General features: G+C 33.8%; 1 protein-coding gene across 1 annotated transcript in view; it reads right to left on the reverse strand.

Moving 5' to 3' along the window:
* DMD (dystrophin) overlaps positions 1-11970 on the reverse strand; it is a 1854428-nt gene extending 1842458 nt beyond the window's left edge. Inside the window, exon 1 of the mRNA XM_031673322.2 lies at positions 11956-11970. The gene's annotated coding sequence lies outside the window, so the exon portion shown is untranslated. The remainder of the gene's footprint in view (positions 1-11955) is intronic.
* Positions 11971-19329: the final 7359 nt, after the last annotated feature.

Consider the following 19329-nt stretch of genomic DNA (forward strand, 5'->3'; position numbering starts at 1 on the left):
CTGTGCATATATCCAAAACTCTAGAAAACTCTAATTTGAAAAGATACATGCACCCCAATTTTCACAGAAGCACTATTTACAATAGTCAAGACATGGAAACAACCTAAATATCCATTGTCAAATGACTGGATAAAGAAAATGTGTGTGTGTGTGTGTGTGTGTATATAAAAAACAGAATACTACTCAGCCATAAAAAGTAATGAAATAATGATGTTTGCAGCAGCATGGATGGACCTAGAGATTACTATACTAAGTGAAGTAAGTATGATAAAAATTAACTTCTTTATAATATAGGAGACTCACAGACATAGAAAATGAATTTATGGTTACCTAAGAGGGAAGGTGGGGGGAGGGATAAATTAGAAGTTTGGGATTAACAGATACACACTACTATATATAAAATAGGTAAACAACAATGTCCTACTGTATCATACAGGGAACTATATTCAATATTCTGTAATAAACCATAATGGAAAAGTATATGAAAAAGAATATATATATGTATTTGTATCTGAATCACTTTGCTGTACACCAGAAACTAACACAATATTACAAATCAATTATACTTCAATTTTAAAAAAAGAAAGAAAGAGGAGGAAAACTTTTTCTGAGTTCATTTTCGTGATATGACATTCTTTACTTGAACTAAGGCACGGAAGTTTGAATAGAAAAAAAATAAAAGCATGACATTTTAAGGAAAAAAATATCTCCATATCTAGTCCAAATGACGGATATAAAAAATAGAAAGGTAATACCTTGTTTTATTTCTATCATACTATGATAGTATCATAGTATCATACTAGTATTTTTATCATACTAGTATGATACTATGATTTATAATTTATAATTCCATTTTCTTAAAAAATTATCAAAAAGAAACTGCTAACATATGTATCTCAAATGTTTAATATTAAAATTAAATGATTAATAGTTCCTTAAGGAGTAAAATAACATATTAAACTTCAACTGTCTATTATACTTGGGAAGCAAAATATGGATATAACAAATTGTTTTCCCCTTCTTTTCCCAATCGCATTGTAGTTTTTTAAAAAAATACTTTCCAAATAGAAGAACTGATTTTAGTTTTGTTTTTAAGAATATTAACTTATTTTTTAATGAATTTTAGTAAAGCCAAATACTTCTGTAAGCAAACCACTTAATTTCTAGGGTTGGGAGAGGGAGGGAGATGGGGAGGGAGGGGGAAGGAGGGGGTGAAGGTAGGGGTAGGAGTGAGCTATATTCGCACTAGTAATATTGAAAGAATTGAGCTAATTTATTTTCATTCACCACACTAAGTAAAAAATTGTTTTTTAAGAAAATGGTAGCTCACACAATTTCACCTAATTTCACACAGTAAGAAAAAAAAGAGAATGCAAGATTGTTTAAAATGAAAAAATATATATCCCAACTAGTCTCTATTTTTTTTATAATACAACTTAGTGTCATTTATAGCAGGAAACTTTAAAAATGTGTTTCTGTATTTAACGTTAGAGAGCAAGGCTACATTTGGCTAAACCAAATTTCCATTGTTTTATTGGAAATCAACATACTGGATCTGTGAAAATGCATCTTAGATATAACTTATTTATATAGCTAATCCAAAGATCAATGGCTTCAGAGTTAAGAAGATGCTGCATTTTAACAGTTAAAATAGATACTGTCCTGATACTTCTGTTTGTTAGTCAGTTATTGGACAATACTAAATAATCTGTACCATGGAAAAGACATGCTAATCAATAGGCTTTCCATTTGAAAATAAGTACATTTAAGAGACATTGGTGGTGGGGGATGGATTTATGACTTCCCCTTACTTCCCATTTCTCATCCAGACATACTGAACCATTCTGCCCCAAAGCTCTATCTGACTTTTTATCTTTTCATGTATAGATATGTGTACATACATACCTCTTGAGGAAATGAGGATACGATTGCTTACAAAGCCAAAGAAACTCAGTATCATTTCTAATCGTAGATGTGAGAGATCCAATGGTGACATGGTTGTGCAGAGTGCATACTACTTAACTCTTGAGGTGTCATCTACTGCCCAGGCTAGTGCTCACAGTTTGTTACTGGTGCACTCTAGAATTGTAGAGTGTATATTACATACAAATACACAGTTGACCCTTGAACTAAGCAGGTTGGAATTGCATGGGTCCACTGATACACAGACATTTTTCAGTAGTAAATACTACAATAATCCATGTCTGTGGCTGGTCCAATCAGAGGATGTGGAAGAACAATGGATACAGAGGGCCGGCTGTAAATTACATGAAGATTAACTGCCCACGTTTTTGAAGGGTCAACGGTACAACCACATACAACACTATGGATGACCAACATGAAGATAAAAGAAAAATTAGTTGGTCCATGTAAAAAATATACATGTATGTATGCATATAACTGATCACTTTGCTGTACACCTGAAAGTAACACTGTAAAGCAACTACATTTCAATAAATTTTTTTAAATAAAAAATAAAATAAAAAATTTAAAAAGCAGTACTAATCACAGAAATTTAAATGAACTGTCATTTTGCTAAACACCACTAAGAATGGTATTTATCACTATCATTTAATGTCATTTAATGTCATATTAACCTATGAAAAATTTTTTAGTTCACAGTACTAAATCTTATTGACGTGGGCCCAGATCTTAGATTTTTGCTCATCCAGCACAGTGGCCTGTGTACAAGTGAAATAAAATCAGAAATACATCTAGGGAGAGCCTTCTGAGGAAACCTGCTATAGATGACTACAACAGACCAAGGGTTGCATTAGTTTTATTCTTTGATCCTTCAAGTGCTCACAGTAAGAAGACAGAGGTAGGAATAAAACAGTAAAATAAGTGACTTATTACAAACATCATCATATACAGCCTCTAAGAAGGTCTAGAAGAAGGTTATTCAGGACATCTCAATTGTTATCTAATTAATTATAATATGCCAGGTTCTATAGTCTTTGATCAAACAAAAGTTTTATGAGTTTTTTTTTAAAAGAACATTCTCAGTGGAACATATTTAGTTTTATGTTAGAAGACACCATGATTTCTTCCATTTTGTGTTTTACTCTATCCTCTCTAGAGTTGTGACAGACTCTCTTTATCAAAATCTGGGAGGTTGTGGCAGCTGACTGGTTAAGGACCTTGAATCCTTAGATCATTCTGCCACCGCTCAAATCTTGACTCTAGTATGTACAAGCTGCACTACCTTAAGCAAATTACTTAAGCTCCCTGTACCTCAGTATCCTCATCTGTTAAATATGAATAATTATATCCTCTTCGTCCCACAGCTGTAATGAAAATGACCTGATATATGTATAAAATACTCAGAAAAATGCTTAATACTTGCTATAGCCTTGATGAATGCTACATACTATCTTTGAAGACTAGATGAACCTAGACTATCACTATGCACATACAAGGTACTATCAGTAACCGCATGTAGGATAGATCAAGGTCTCATTAGTTCTCGTCTATGAATCGTTGCTCCTTCTACTCATTATTGAATTCACATCTCCTTATGTCCATACTCTAAGGCCTACTTGTAAAGGTGGATTCTTCAATAAAACTTTCATAATCACATCATCCATAAGTAATCATTTATGGCTGATTTGTATCATGGTTTATAACTCTCTTGACATATTACAATAGTTGTATTTATGTGTGTGTGTGTCTCTATTTGTTTCTGACTTACAGAGTTGTAATTTTACAAAAGGCCAAGAGCACACTGCAGATGTTCAAAAGTGTTTATTTACAAACAAGTAAAAACCTAATGGTAAAATTTGCTCAATATCATTTTAATATTCTATCTAGTCTTACTTCCCCAAAAGCTAACTGATAAGTACATTACACTCATCCATGACTAAATTTCAATTACTCAAGTACCTTCTATCTCTCCAGTACAATTCTAGTTTTATTTAAACTGAATTGTCAATGTTTTCTAAGTATTTTTGAACCATTTTTGTGGGTTTAAGAATAATCAATTTTACTAATGGCTCTCAAGAAATTTTAGACACTTTTCCAATAAGCATCTATATTAACTAAAATTGCATTAAATAAAGTGCAAACTTACCTTGTCATATCTATGCAATTCTGTATTCTCCAAAGGATGATTTTTCATATTGCTTAACAACTCTGACTGAGCAATTGAAATTCAGACTATGATAAATGTTTTACACTGAAGGCTCATTTCATTATACAGTAGTCAGTTGAAATCGGGTTTCCGAAGAAGGTATTTTTAGGAAGCACAGAGTACAGGAAAAAGCTGAATATATTATACAATTTAAATATTTATTGAAGCTTTTCTACTAAGGCAACATTTTGGTGATATTGCATAGAAATACCAATATGGGAGAGGCAATTAGGGGTAAATAGATGGCAGAATCATGGAAAGCAGGACACCTGGTGCTACAAGTGAGCTCCTCATTCATAAAGTCATTAAACTGGAGATTGAAAGGCACACTCCCCTTTACAGAAATATTATTTTCCTTAGGATTTCATCATTCTTTCTAGATGTCTCTTCTATGATTTTCTGAAGTATTCTTGTCTCCCATATTGAATTCCTGACCTCCTTCTCTTCAGGCTCTATATGATCTTTCTAGCTAGTCTCATCCACACTCCATGGCTCATACTTTAAGTCCCCAGTAGTGACTCCATTTGTAGGCTTCACATCCCCATATCCACAGTACCCACTCTCTCCATGAAAAAAAAATTAATCCACACCCCCAATCTGTCCCATTATTCCAGCTTCCTTCAAGTCTTCTCCTTGTAAATGGCACCATTATCCACTCAATTCTTTATGTCTTGGAGGACACGATATCCAACTCAACACCAATTCCTACTGACTCTCTCTCATAAATAAATCTTGAATAAATCCACTTCTTTCAACTCCACCGTCACCATTCTAGTCAACATCACCTTCTTTTGTCCTTGGAGAAGCTACAAGATTGATAGTTTCAGACTGATAGTCCTTCATCTATGAAGAACTCCTCTTCTCTCTTCTTCGCAAAACAGAGTGATATTTGTAAAACAAACAAACCTACACGGTCATATCACTGCCTTACCTGAAATCCTTAAAAGGCTGTTCACTGATCTTATTCTATAGAAAAAATCATTTCCATGACCTTTGAAGCTCTAATGACTGGACCCTGTCCACCGTCTCAGCTGAATGCTTGTTCCAGACTTTGCCTCACTTACTATACTGATCTTTTAGTTCTTACTTCATACCAAGTTACATCTTCACATATGTTGTTCCCTCTGAATGTAACATTTTTCTGCTGTCTTTTTCCCTTGGGCAACTATTCCTCAACCTCATTCTTCTGTCATACATTGAAAAATGTGTGTCATTTTCCTAGGAATTCTTTCCCAATTTCTAACACTAGTCTAGGTCTCAGTGTGTGCTTTACTCTGTAGCCCTTATCCCAAATTCAATTTAAATAGTGTGTGTATATATGTGTTTGTGTATGTGTGTGTGTGTGTGTGTGTGTGTGTGTATTTTTTCCCCTAAATTCTCATCCCGATGATCTCACTTATTTAGAACATAATCTCTAGGAGCATGGCGCAGTACTCGGCACAAGTAGGCACTCAATATATATTAGTTACAGGACCGAATGGATGAATGAGTAACATACGGTTCCTTCTTTAAACAATAGTCACTGAAACCCACACAGTACAAACTTTACAGAGTCACTTCCTTTGATACTTTTATTTCTGGATTTGTTTTGAGAGCAAATCTATTTCCAAACATTTAAAGTAAAACACTGCAAAGTCCATAGGCCTGAGCGAAGTAAACTCTGTGATAACACTTGGTGCTCTCTGACATAGCCCATTAGAGACGGGGTATGTACACCTAATCCAGAGGCATCCTCTAGCTCTTCAGCAGCTGTTCACAAGGCTCCTGACCTGCCCTTCAGGCTCTACTAAATCAGGATTCCCCAGCTGTCTGAGCTTCCAGTAAGCTCTTTCAGTTAACCACCTATGTGCCAACATATCTGGTTACATTCTTTAGAGTCTAATTTTCCCTTTTCCTTCCTAGTTATTTTCCAATATCTGAGAGCCATTGGGATTCACTATTTTCATACATAATTTTATCAGTTCCTCAACTATTTTGATAACATTCTGTCCACTTAGTTAGCAATCTATTTCTAATAGTGCCCTCTTGAGCGTCGATATAAAAAGAATTACTCAACTTGCCCTTGATGAAAATACTTGAGCAGTTCTGATTCTATGATTTTTCTCTTTCTTATTTCTTTAGTTTGACCTCACGCGGATTTCAAGGCTAAAATCTGCACTTGTAACAGTGTGCTGACTCCCATGCCCTTTAAGTCAGCACTTAGCTCAGGCTAAGGTACTATTGCTGCTGTAATCTGATAAAGGAGCAGACAAGTTGTGTGCAAATAAAGATGAGTGCCAAGAATGAGCAAAAAGCCACTGATGTTTATGCCCTTTTATAGTCGTGATTCCATGACAGCCTTAGCCAAAAGCAGAATGGGAGGGGGGAGAGCAATTTAAAACAAAACAAAGCAAAAGCCAAGAAGAAGGTAAAAAACGTTGAAAGGATAACCCTTTATTTGCCCATACTTGGGCATAATGAGACACTGTAATGCTAATTGTGCTCAATTAACACCGATCTTTTTAAAACATTAATTATTTCATAATGATGGAGATAAAATACATCTACAAGTTGAAGATAAGCTGGTAAAAGCCTACATGTTATTCTGGCACATAAATTCTTCATTGTTGTAATGCCCAAAAATGGGTTCAGTACTTATTAAATATAAACTAAAAGCATGACAATTCAAACATCCGATTTTTTTAAAGCATTTAAAAAACTCTGTTAACCCTGTTTAAAACTCATTCAGCTACTTACATTCTGACTTTATTACATGGATAAGCATTGGTTTTCACGTAATGCACTTTGATATTCCTCCTATTCGTTAAAACAACCCAATTTCTACTACAAAATAAATTAAATAACAAAATGAAATAAATAAAAATAGAGGCAAAGCATTTCTTCAGGTTTTTTGGCTTGAACAGTAGCATAAGACAAAATATTTTTAACTAGCCTTAGATATATTTCAGCTTTCCAAACAGATGTATAAAAATCATTTTTCCAGCATTTAAAATTTATGGAAAGTCATTTCCTAAAAATTAGACAGAATCAAAATGTTGAATTAATAGTCTGGAAGATTCATTTTTGAACACCCAAAATAACAGCAGCATCAACATTTCACCAGCATAGCACTGAAATGACAATTCCATTCCAGTTAAGAGATAATTGTCGATTCTCCCCTCATCTTCCATTAGTTAAGAACAGGGTGCATAATCACAAAGCAAAAGTGAGACACTGAGGCAGAAGGTAAAAGATAATAAGGAGACTGAGAAGAAATTGATTTCCAAACTCAGTCCAGATTGCTAGGAACACATTTTCTCAGGGCTTAATATCATTAAATACACTATGCAAAGTCACGTCTAGGGATTGTCACACCCCAGAAAATTGCTCTGCGTCTTCTTTCACCTACTGAAATTCTGAGGTATTCTGAGTGACTATCAAAATACAAAGAATGAACACAGAGCTGAAAGGAAATTCTTCCTTAAAATGGTAGCCTACGTGGAAGACTCCAGCTCTAGGAGAAGGAACAGTGCCCTTTGGTTTTGTTAATGAGCATGAAGCCGAGGTCGTGTGGTGGGAAGATTAGGACCCTTTTAAACGTGAGTGAGCAAGGCCATTTTCCTTCTTCATCCTCATCTGCCTGCTGCTGATCAGAATTGTGGCTGAAACACTGAAGATTCCCTTAAAACACTGGTGCCAAGGGGTTTTATTTTGTGGTTTTAGGGCCATATTCAGGGCAGTAATCTTGAATGGGGAAGGAGAAAGGCTGTGTTCCTGGGAGTTAAAGTGTTTCAGAATCCCTGGAGGAGCCATCTGGTTTAAAAAGGCACTTGCAAAATTCTAATATGTGATAATATAGGAGAAAACGGGCTTTCTATACTGTAAGTTTCAGGAAAAAAGCAAACCAAATCATCTTAGCTGCTGATCTTCAAACTATGATTTGCACATGAGTGATTTACAAAAAGCAGGGTTACTCTCCCCTTCAGGAGAAGATATCGGAATCTCTGAAAGACATTTTCACTCTTGCTATTAACTAGAGGGAGCTTGATATTTCACAAATATAAAGATGATCAGGAAAATTCTACATGTGACAGGAGTAGATAAACCCTTTCCAAATTGGTAAAAAAAAAAAAAAAACAACACTAAACTATACTATTACATTGCCAATCTAAGTTTTATATGTGTATTAAAATTAAACTTCAGAACTCCAAACATGTTATGAATATGAGTCTGTCAATATTGTATAGCAGGAAACTCCAAGGAAGTTGAATGACTAGATGTTTTTAAATTAGGAAAAAGATTAAGACCACGAAGTATTTGTTTATTTGCTTGTTTGTGTTTTGAAGTTCAGTCTGCTGCATGGACTATACTCCCCAAAGAGAAATATTTTCACGAAATTATGCTGTAGTACTCGGTTGTGTTTAATAAGAAAGGTCTTCTCATTTCCCATACTGCAGCCCATGACCTTCCCAACAAAATGTGCTGATATGAACCAACTGCCTTGATAACAGAACACAAATCTCCTAGGACTCTAGTAGGACTTTGTGAGAAAGAAAACTGTTGTCTCCCTCTGAATCCAATCAAAACCTGAATGCATTGTATAAAAACAAACCAAGGTCATCATTACTCCTTCTCATTGTGATTTGGCTTGCCTTCAAATTACATACCCTGTATATCTCAAATAACTGCACTGCCTCCGTTAACTGAGTTTGACATCACTTTAATCAGCATATCTTTTGAGAATGAAAGGCAGAAATGGCAAATTCCTACTATTATAAATTCTTTTAACTCTCTAATCTTCATTAAATAAAAGCTTGTCTTTGAGAAAAAATATATGATTTAAAGAAATATAACTAGCACCCATTTTTATTTTAAAATGTAAGTGGGAAAAGATTCAACCACAATGAAACTCTCCATACAGAGGTGATTTTCCCTGACACGTTTAAAGCTTAAGCCCTAAATCCCTTCACTTACATTGGCTCCTCCCAAGTCCTACCTACTTTTGTATTCATAGTTTTGTATTACTTTTTTAAAAGAGTTCCCTTCCTCCAACTATACAATCTCAGGCTCCATAAAACCTAGGTCTGCTTCTCCCTTCATGGTTTGTTATATTTCTGTCCTTACTCTTTCTTATTTGCCAGTTTGTTTAAAAAAGATGTGTATTTAAATAGAAAATAAAACACATAAACAGAAACTTATCTTTAAAGAAAGGTTAATTTCCGATTAATTTTTGACGTCTCTCTTAAGTAACTTTGTGATTTAAATGTGTATGTGTGTGTTTATATAAAGATATATAGTCACAGCAAAATACCATATTTCTTGTATTAACAATTGAAGAAAGAATGTTTAATGAAAAATAAGATAAGTCATTTTTAATAAGTTGGAGAAATATTACAGTATAAGGTGGAAGGGGAAGAAAAGTTTGGGAAATCACTTTGTTTTATTTTTGTGATAAAGTTATGATGAAAGATAATAAAATAGAATTTAAAAAAAACTACCTGACTTCCAGACAACAAAGATTTTAATCTCTTTTATTAAACCACACAAGTGGTTAAGAACTTTAAAATTTGTTTCACATGTAGCAAATGACTTGGACTACAACGATTTCAAATGAATACTTCAGGACTAAAAAGGAAGCTGGATTAATATATCTGTTCAAATTATGAATTTATATTTCAGTAATGTCTAGCTGAAGAAGTGTCAACCGACACCTGTTTTTCTTAAATAATGTAACTTTGCACAGGACAGTTTTTTTTTTTAGGCTTAGAGTAACTACTACGTGATATTTGCTACTGTATTTTCCATACTGTTACATTGCGTAAGAGACGCAGAAAGCCTATCAATGTTGAAAGTAAGTTATCTATTCAGATCAGCAATCTCTTTTTCATAGTTAAGATGACTTTAAAAGAGTCTGCAAGTAAAATCCTAAAAGATGATTTTATTAGACCTCAAAATAATCTGCATCATCTAAAACAAATCTAATAAAATGTATATTTGCAATGGATTATTTGAATGCTTCTTTGCAATGCAATATTTAAGTAATTCTAAAAGTAACAATACTTAACGTTAATACAGTGACCTCTATTAATTGGTAACTCATTTTGGTTAAAACCCAACCAAATGTATGTACTCTTTTAAGTTTCTCAAACTAAGGCAATTTTAAAAACTGGATTCAATCATCAAAACATTCAAATAGTAGTATGTTGTCAACCAATAAAGTTAATGTTTAATATAACCTTGTGAATATATTTATTTTCTCTTAACAAACTCACTGTCACATAGCCTAAGCGTTACCTGATAGTTTTAAAGTGTACTATAATAAAGTCCTACAGGGCTGGCCCAAGAAGGCTAGCTTTCTTCAAATTTTAATTAAGAATTTTAAAAGTTACTTGAGTATCTCTGACAAAGCAGACAGTAGGTTTACCTTGCTTCATTCCAGAATTAAATCTTTGCTATTCTTCCTAAACCGCTCTATATACTGGTTTATGGTTTTAATTTTGGCTATATCGAGTGATCAATTGATAAATATGTGTGTATTACAAAGAACAAACATATGCTATTTTATTTCTGCAATATTAGTAAATAGAATGGTTTGTTCAAACAGAACACAATCCTGATGCTCAACAAAGAAATGTACAAACTAAGGAAATTATATACAATGCTTTACTATAAAATGTGGTAGTGTCTTTTATGAATCAATAAATGTAGTATAATGTTAATTTTCTTCTGCAGTTTTTTCTAGAGGTATAACTTCTGTTGTGACTCTTTTCCCAGAAGTTTTAAAGAGTTACTTCTTTGGAGAGATTTCCTTTTTTCATTCTTAATTACAGGCGTTGCCCTCATATCTATTTTAGAATGACTATAATCCACAAGTCAAAGATAGGAAAAAATTGATAATCGACTTCATCCATCTCTTTGGGACACTTTGCATTCCTCATATATTATTTTTATACATTATTTACACTGTTGTGCCACATACAATTTAAAAATTTTTCATTAGTCATCATTACTTTTTGAAAAGTAAACAAAACAATTGTCATTTATATAAAAAGCCAAACTACAAAGATTTACTGAAAAGCTAAGTCATCATAGACATGAAACAACACCATGACTTCACTGCAAAATATGATGAGAAGCCCCTCATATTTTTACATTGTTTTCTCAAGAAAAATATCTGGTCATTTTCCAGCATAGATTATATCATTATTTGAAAGAATTTTCATGGTATGCCACAGAAAAGAACATTCAAAATACTAAAAGCAATATAAGAAAGGAACTTTTAAATTAAATATTTATCAATATTTTTCTCAACCTCCATTTATCCACTATAATTCATTTTACTCTTTATTTTTTCCCCACAATATGCCAGATAAAATTTTTCTAACCTCGAGGCGTCCACATGTCATTCCTATATAGCAATTAGTTCATTGAGAATATGTGTCAGGTCACTACCCCACATGTAACCGTCACTAAAAACAGAAGTATCAAATAATCATGATAATAGCTTAGGTACACAAACTATTTCACAGCAATTAAAATGGTTTGTGACAAATACTCCAGGCCAGTGGTGCACAGTCTATTACTTTCATTGTTTCTTAAGTAGGAAAGATGCGTTCGATTATATTTACAAAGGAGAAAGTTTAAACTCTACGTCATTTCTATTGAAAAGTTTTCCCCATGAGAAACATGTACACCTGCACATATATACGTGTACAGTACATGTAACATTTATGCTTATTCACAATCTACTATGGTAAGTTTAAATCAGTCAGCCTAATCAGTGAACTTGTTACAAACTACAAGTTATGCCAAGGTAAAAAAAATATTTTTAGTTACTTTGTACTTACAACAGTCCTCTACTTCTTCCCACCAGAGCATTTGGAAAAAGAAAAGTATATTATGGAGACAGCGATAAAAATCTTGGTAAATTTTCTCTCAACTGTACTGCTCCAGTAGGTTTAGAAATGATGAGAAACCAATCAACTTCAGCAGCCTTTAAAAAATAAGACTTCAGTTTTCCTATTCGTTTTTCCCTGGAGTGAACTGCCTCCAAGATCTGAGTCCTGCAAGGGGAAAGTGAGTGATCCCAACACTGAGTGAGTCAACATAGTAACTGATGCCAGGATTCTGTAGAGGCCCCTGGATATTTCAAATTCCAGGACCTGCGCAGAAGCAAGTGACCCGCCTGTTCTCTCAAGTTGGTTTCCCATAATAGGACTGCCCATGGCCACTACATATAAGGTTGTGCTTCTAGCATGGCAAGTCCTGTGAATTCACATAGTGTTCAAATGTGCACCCATTAATATCCAAACTGGAGAAGCACAGTGGATGCAGTACTTGCTCTCACAGCCTTCTAAACATAAAAACTCTTCAGGACATTTCTATAACAATACTTTCTGAAGCTGTATGCACATTTCTAAAGTAAAAGAGCAGAAATTCCTGATCCAGAATAGATTTTTAAATGCCTTTCCTTTTTTTTTTTAACCCTCTCCACAACACTAAAAATTTTACTCTACTAACAAAACGAAATGCCCAGAATAATCAATGCATTCGTTATGTATCCACTGTCTACCAAACTTAATTTCTACCCTGGGGATCCAATCAAAAGTCATGTACTGATGACGCCGACAGTCTGAATAAGAGAAGCGACAGCAGAATGAAGCAGCTGAGCTGTGAAGACAGAATGTGTATAGGTCTCACAGGACAAGTTTTTGCTAAGATAAAGAGCACTTCTATAATGGAACTAAGAAATCCTCCTAAAATGCGACAGAACTTTTTCACTCACCAATTACTCTTCCTTCAGTTTATGTGGTGAGAATTAGTAAGATACCATCCTCTTAGACACTGAGTTCATCAGTTATGTAACTTCTTAAAAGAAGTTTTCTGTAGTAAATGAACACAGTCGTAACATGTTCCGCAAGTTTGTAAACTAGTCTTTGCCAAGAGAAGGCTTCTTTATTTTGTTTGTTTTCATTTTTAATGCAACAAGTGAGTCTACTATTGAGAGGAAACACTAGTAACACTTTTTAGAAAGATATTCCTTTTGAAATCATAATCATCTCTGGCAAAATTATTTGTTTGAGTGTTTTTATAGTACCATTTGTTAAAGTGACAGACTCATTTTTCTATGTCAAGCATTCAATTGCTCGGCACGGAAATAAATTATAGATAAAAACAGGAAAAAAAAAAAACCCTGACAGGTGGAGTCAGACTATGATGTTTACTTTAATAGTAAATTCTACATTTTATACTTTACAATAGCATCATAATATTACCATTCCCCCAATAAAATCTATATGAAATAAAACATAAGCCCTGATTTTAATTTTGGGTAATAGTATTTAAATTATGATCATCCAGAATCAATTTTAAATGATCTTCTCCATATGTCACTTCATTTCTTCTCCTTATGTGGTTGTCTAAATATGCATATAAGCAACAATTTTATAAAACATAAGAAAAATGTTAGGAGTGACATGGATCCTAGCATGCAATGTTAGCATCAGTGTCCTGTGCAATGGGGTGCACTATCGCCCACAGTGTAAGTTCCTTTATAGCATGTGATTTCAGTCTCCTATAGACATAAACCAAGGTTTAGGCCAAGGCATATGTACAGTTTGTCAGTGATTTGTAAAGTGTGATCCACGAACCAGCAGCATCACATGGGAACTTTTTAGAAATACAAGCACACATGAGATCTGAAAAATAAGAAACTCTCGGTGTAGGACCCCAGTACTCTGTGTTTTACAGGTCTCACGCATGGCCAATTTTGAAAAACCCTCAAGGGTATGTTTCTAAAACAAACTGTGGCTTCAAATATACCAAAAACTTGTCTTGGTTAATATCTAAAGTACCAAAAACTCAGATCTGGATGCCTGCAGGTACATCTTAATTTTCTTTCAGCCTTAGCCAATAATGAGAATTTGTTCGGGCACCTGTAAGAAATTCTACATTAATGTATAATACTGATATTTCCTTTAAGGGTTTATTATCTAGGTGGGAAGATATGCTTAAGATAACTGGAAAAAGTGAAAGGTACATAAAATAAAAAGTAGCCCAAAGACAGGGAACTCTAGTTCAGACCATGTCACTATTTTCCTGTGATCACTTACCTCTCATTTTGTTCCCACAGTAACTACACTGCAAAAGGTTTTAGAAACCTCATTATACAGATGACCGGCCAAGGTACTTGCTCAAGTTCCCATGGTTAATAATTGGCAGAGCAGGATTTTTCAAACATTTAAAAAACCTTTTAATTTGAATAATTACAGATTCAGAAAAAGTTTCAAAGACCACAAAAATCTTCCCTGTGTTTTCCCTTTATAGTCACAATAAACATCCTCTTCCTCCACCAGCCTGGCATCCACAAGTTTGTTTTTCATCACTGTAATCCTATCATTTCAAGAATGTTAGATAAAGGCAATCATTCAGTGTGTGGTCTTCTGAGATTAGCTTTTTTTCAGTTAGCATAACATCCCAAAGATCCATTCAAGTTGTCACCTGCATCAATAGCCTGTTTATTTTATTGTTGAGTAAATTCCATCTTATGGATGTACTATAGTCTAAATATTCATTTATTGTAGGACATTTTGGTTATTTCCAGTTTTTGGTTACTGCAAAGATAGCTGCCAAATAATCATATATATTTTTTTCATTTATCTGGATTAATGCCCAGAAGTAAAGTCGTTGGGTCATATGGTAAATATGTGCTTAGTTTTTAAAACAAACTGCCTAAATGTTCTCCAGAGGGTATGTACCATTTTCATATCTGCCAGCGATGTGAGCAATGTAGTTTCTCCACATCCTCCTTGGAATTTGGCGTTGTCCAAATACATATACACACATATATACATATATGTACACATATATATAATATATACTATATACATTAATTTTTGTCTTATATCTTGACAGTCTTAATTTGAATTTTCTGAATGGCTAATAACATTGAACATTTTTTCTCATCCTTTTTTTGCCAACTGAATATACTCTTCGCTGAAATGTCTGTTCAAACATTTTGCTCATTTTCCAGTTGGATACTTTGTTTTTAGCTGCTGAGTTTTGAGTGTTCTTTATATATTCTGGATAAGAGTCCTTTGTTACATGTGTGGTTTGCTAGTATATTCTCGCAGTCTGTAGCTTGTCTTTTCATTTTCTTAATAGAGCAGTTTCAAAGCAAAAATTTTAAACTTTTATAAAGTCCAATCTATTGAATTTTTTCTTATATGGTGCTTTTGGTAACAGGGTTATGAACGCTTCACCAAGCCTTAATGAAAATTTTCTCCTATTTTTTTCTATTTTTTGTCATTTGATATTTACATTTAAATCAGATTTTGAATTCACTTGTTCATTTTTGTATACAGTGTGAGGTTTTCTTTTTTCTTTTTTTTTTCTACTTACAGATTTCCAGTTGACCCAACGCCATTTATTGAGAAGACTATCCTTCCATTGAATGACTTCTAAACCTTTGTCAAAAATCAGTTGGACCTATTTTTGTGGATCTATTTCTGGGACTACAACTCTAGCCTATTAATTTATGTGTCTATCCCTCTGCCAGTACCATACTGACTTAATTACTTGCTGTAGCTATTTAACATGCCTATGCATTAGGTAGAGTTATTCCTTTCACTGTATTCTTTTTCAACACTGTTTTAGCATTCTGGGTCCTGTGTCTTACCATATAAATTTTAGAGAAATTTATCTACAAATAGGTCTACAGATCAGCCAACCACAGATCTTTCTGGATTTAGAGTGCATCAAATAGATTAATTTGGGGGAGAACTGACATTTTTACCATGTTGAATCTTCTAATCCATTAACACAGCATATATTTCCAATATGTAGGTTATCTCTATTTTGTCATACTGTACTTTCTAATAGTGCTTTGTATTGTGATCATACTGTTTCTCTCCTATGTCTCATATGCCTGTAATGGTATTACTATGTGTTATGCATCTGACTGCATAAAGAAAGTGAAAAGACCAGAGGTTCCTAAACTACCATTTTGAAAAAGAAACAAATAGAAACACAGAACTTTACTTTTTCAAAAAATGCAAAGCATATTTCTATTACATTGAAGGCTTACATTAGCAGGCATGTTTTTAAATTATTTTTTTAGCCTACAGTTTTAAGACATATATTGTAAAATTAAGACTTGCTTATATTCTAAAATCGACCAGTGACCTCTATATCATAAAGTGGGTGGACTGTTACTTAGAAAGAACTGATTATGGTAAACTTAAAAGTGAACAAAGAGTGAATTCTTAAGAAATTTAAAACCTTAATGGCAGCACTTTATGTAAATTGTGAGAGGTCTGAGCCATTTCCCCACTTGTTTAATTATTTAACATAATTTTAAATACTAATAGAAAGTCACAGGATAAATAAACTGAGAAGAAACAAGAAAACCAAGATTTTTATATAAAGTTCACAAATATATTGATTTGGGAAAAATATTTCTGAGCCATTTCTACTTCCCTTCCACACAATGATCTACTTTAGTTGAAATGCTACACATTCTATATAATAGCATACATTTCTTAGGTGATTAAAAAAAAACTCTAAGTAAGTTCAATGAGGAAATGTGCTGGTAATGGGAAGTTTACTGGCACTGAGGCCAGAAAAAATGAGGCATATCGGATTCAGACAATATGATGCTTGTCCATATATACAAGAAAGCTTGCTGGTATTTTGATAGGAATTGCATTAGAACTAGACATTAATTGGGGGTATAACTGATATATTTGCTATGTTCTTTTTCCCAGCCTATGAACACATTATGTATCTCCATTCATTTAGGTCTTTGTTTTATTTCAGGTGGTTTTTTTTTTTGAGTTTATAGCATGGAGTCCTGTAATGTTTTGTTAAGTTCATAAGTATTTTCTTTATTGGGGGGAGGGTCACTGTAAGATGTTACATGTAAAATTTTGATTTATAGTAATTCACTGTTATATATAAAAATACAATTAATTTTTGAATGTTGATCTTGCATCCTGAGACCTTGCTGAACTCATTATCTCCACGAGCAATCTTGTGGAATCCCTGGGATGTTTTACATAGCCCGTCATAACATCTGCAAATAGGGGCAATTTTAACTCTTCCATCCTGATTTTTATGCTTTTATTTACTTCTCCTGCACTTTTGTGCTAGCTTGAATTTCCAGCACTATGAGGAATAGCAGGGCTGAAAGTAAATACTTTATTTTGATCCTGCTATTAGGAAAAAGGCATTAAAATCCTTCACTATTATTATGTTAGCTATAGGATTTTTGTAGATGTTCTTTATCAAGTTGAAGTCCTTCTCTTTTCCTAGTTTCCTGGAGGTTTTTTTTTTCATGAATGGGTGTTAAATTTTGCCTAGCCTTTTTTTCTGCATAACTGATAAGATCATGTCATTATTCTTTTTTAGCTAGTTAATATGATTTATTACATTTTGTTAAGAATTTCTGTCTCTATGTCTAGGAGGATATTGGTCTGTAGTTTTCTTTTTTTTGTACTGTGTTTGTCTGGTTTTGGAATCAGATTACTTCTTGCCTCACAAAATACGTTTGGAAGTGTTGCCTCTTCTTCTATTTTCTGGACACTGACAGTTCTTTTCTTTAATCACATGAAAGATGTCATACCATTTCCTTTTGGATTCTATGGCTTCTCATAAGAAATTCTGTCATTTGATTCTTTTTTTTTTTTTTTTGCCTATAAAGTATCCTTTCTCTTTAACTGCTTTCAAGATTTTTTTTTTCTTCATCACTAGTTTTCAGAAGTTTGACTATGATGGGTATAGGCACAGATCTCTGGGATTATCTCTTTGGATTTGTCAGCTTCTTGAAAGTGTACGTTTCTGTCTTTTTCCAAATTTGGTTATTTTTATGCCATTACTTCTTTATGCACTTATTCAGCAGCACTTTCTTTTTTTCTCTCCTTCCAGGACTGTGATGACATGCATCATAGATCTTTTGTTATAATCCCACAAGGTCACTGACGATCTGTTCTTTTTTTGTCAGGCTATTTTCTTTCTTGTTCAGACTGGGTAATTTCTATTGTTCTATCTTCCTGTTCATAGATTTTGCCCTCTGTCCCCTCTAATCTGCTGCTGAGACCACTGTTGAATTTTACTTTGATTACTGTATTTTTCAGTTGTAAAATTTCATTTTGTTCTGTCTTCTGTTTCTTGCTGAGACTTTCCAGTTTCTATTTGTTGCAAGCAAGTTTGTAATTGCTTACTGAACCATTTTTTTTAATGATGGCTGTCTTAATATCCTTGGGAGATAACTCTGTCATCTATTGTCATTTCAGCGTGGGTGACTGTTGATGGTCCTTTTACATTCAACCTGAGATTTTCCTTTTTCTTAGTTTGATGAGTGATTTCAAATGGAAGCCTAGACATTTAGGGTATTATGTTGTCAGACTCAGGATCTTATTTAAACCTTCAGTTGGAGCTAGCCTTTTCTGGCAATGCTTTAGTGGAGGATGGAAAGGGGACTGCACCTCTGCTACTGCTAGGTGGGGTTCGAAGCCCAGGTTCCCCATTCAACTTATGTTGATACTTGAGATTACTTCTCTCTCTGCATGTGTGCAACTCATACTGCTTTGACATTATTTTAATTCCCATTAAAAGCAGTAAGTGGATATCTGGAGCCTTGTGGTTCATTCTTAAATATTCAGAATTGTTTGCCACTGGACAAAAAAGGGGCTACAACTTGGGAAACTGAGAGCACATCTCAACTCATATTTCCATTGACAATGAAGTCTATGACACTTGCAAAATGACTAGATTTTAGAACTTTGTGCTACATCGTAATGCTTTCTATAGAGCCAAGACAGAAGACATTTACTTGCTACATATATATGAAATTCAAAACTAATTTATCTGTGTTGTAAAAATAATGGCTGCCTAACTCATATATTGATTCTCAATCATTTTAGGAGGTAAATGTGTAGGAATTCATGAAGGTGTTTAAAGATTTCTGAATGAAACAAAGTAATTATGAGTAGCAAATAAAACACATTGATGTTAGTCAACGGAGAATCAGTACCAAGATTTAACGGTTGCATTTCTTATACTGTATTAGTCAAGGTCCTGGTGGGAATCAGGCAGATACAAAAGCATCAGCAGAAAACAGTTTGTTGAAATAAGCACGGACAGAGGGAGAGGAAGGTAGAAAGAACAAATAAAAGATGGTGAGTCATCCAGGTAACAGCAAAAGCGAGAAGCCGTTTCCACCT

Source organism: Vicugna pacos, chromosome X, assembly GCF_048564905.1.
Source record: "Vicugna pacos chromosome X, VicPac4, whole genome shotgun sequence".
Taxonomy (NCBI): domain Eukaryota; kingdom Metazoa; phylum Chordata; class Mammalia; order Artiodactyla; family Camelidae; genus Vicugna; species Vicugna pacos.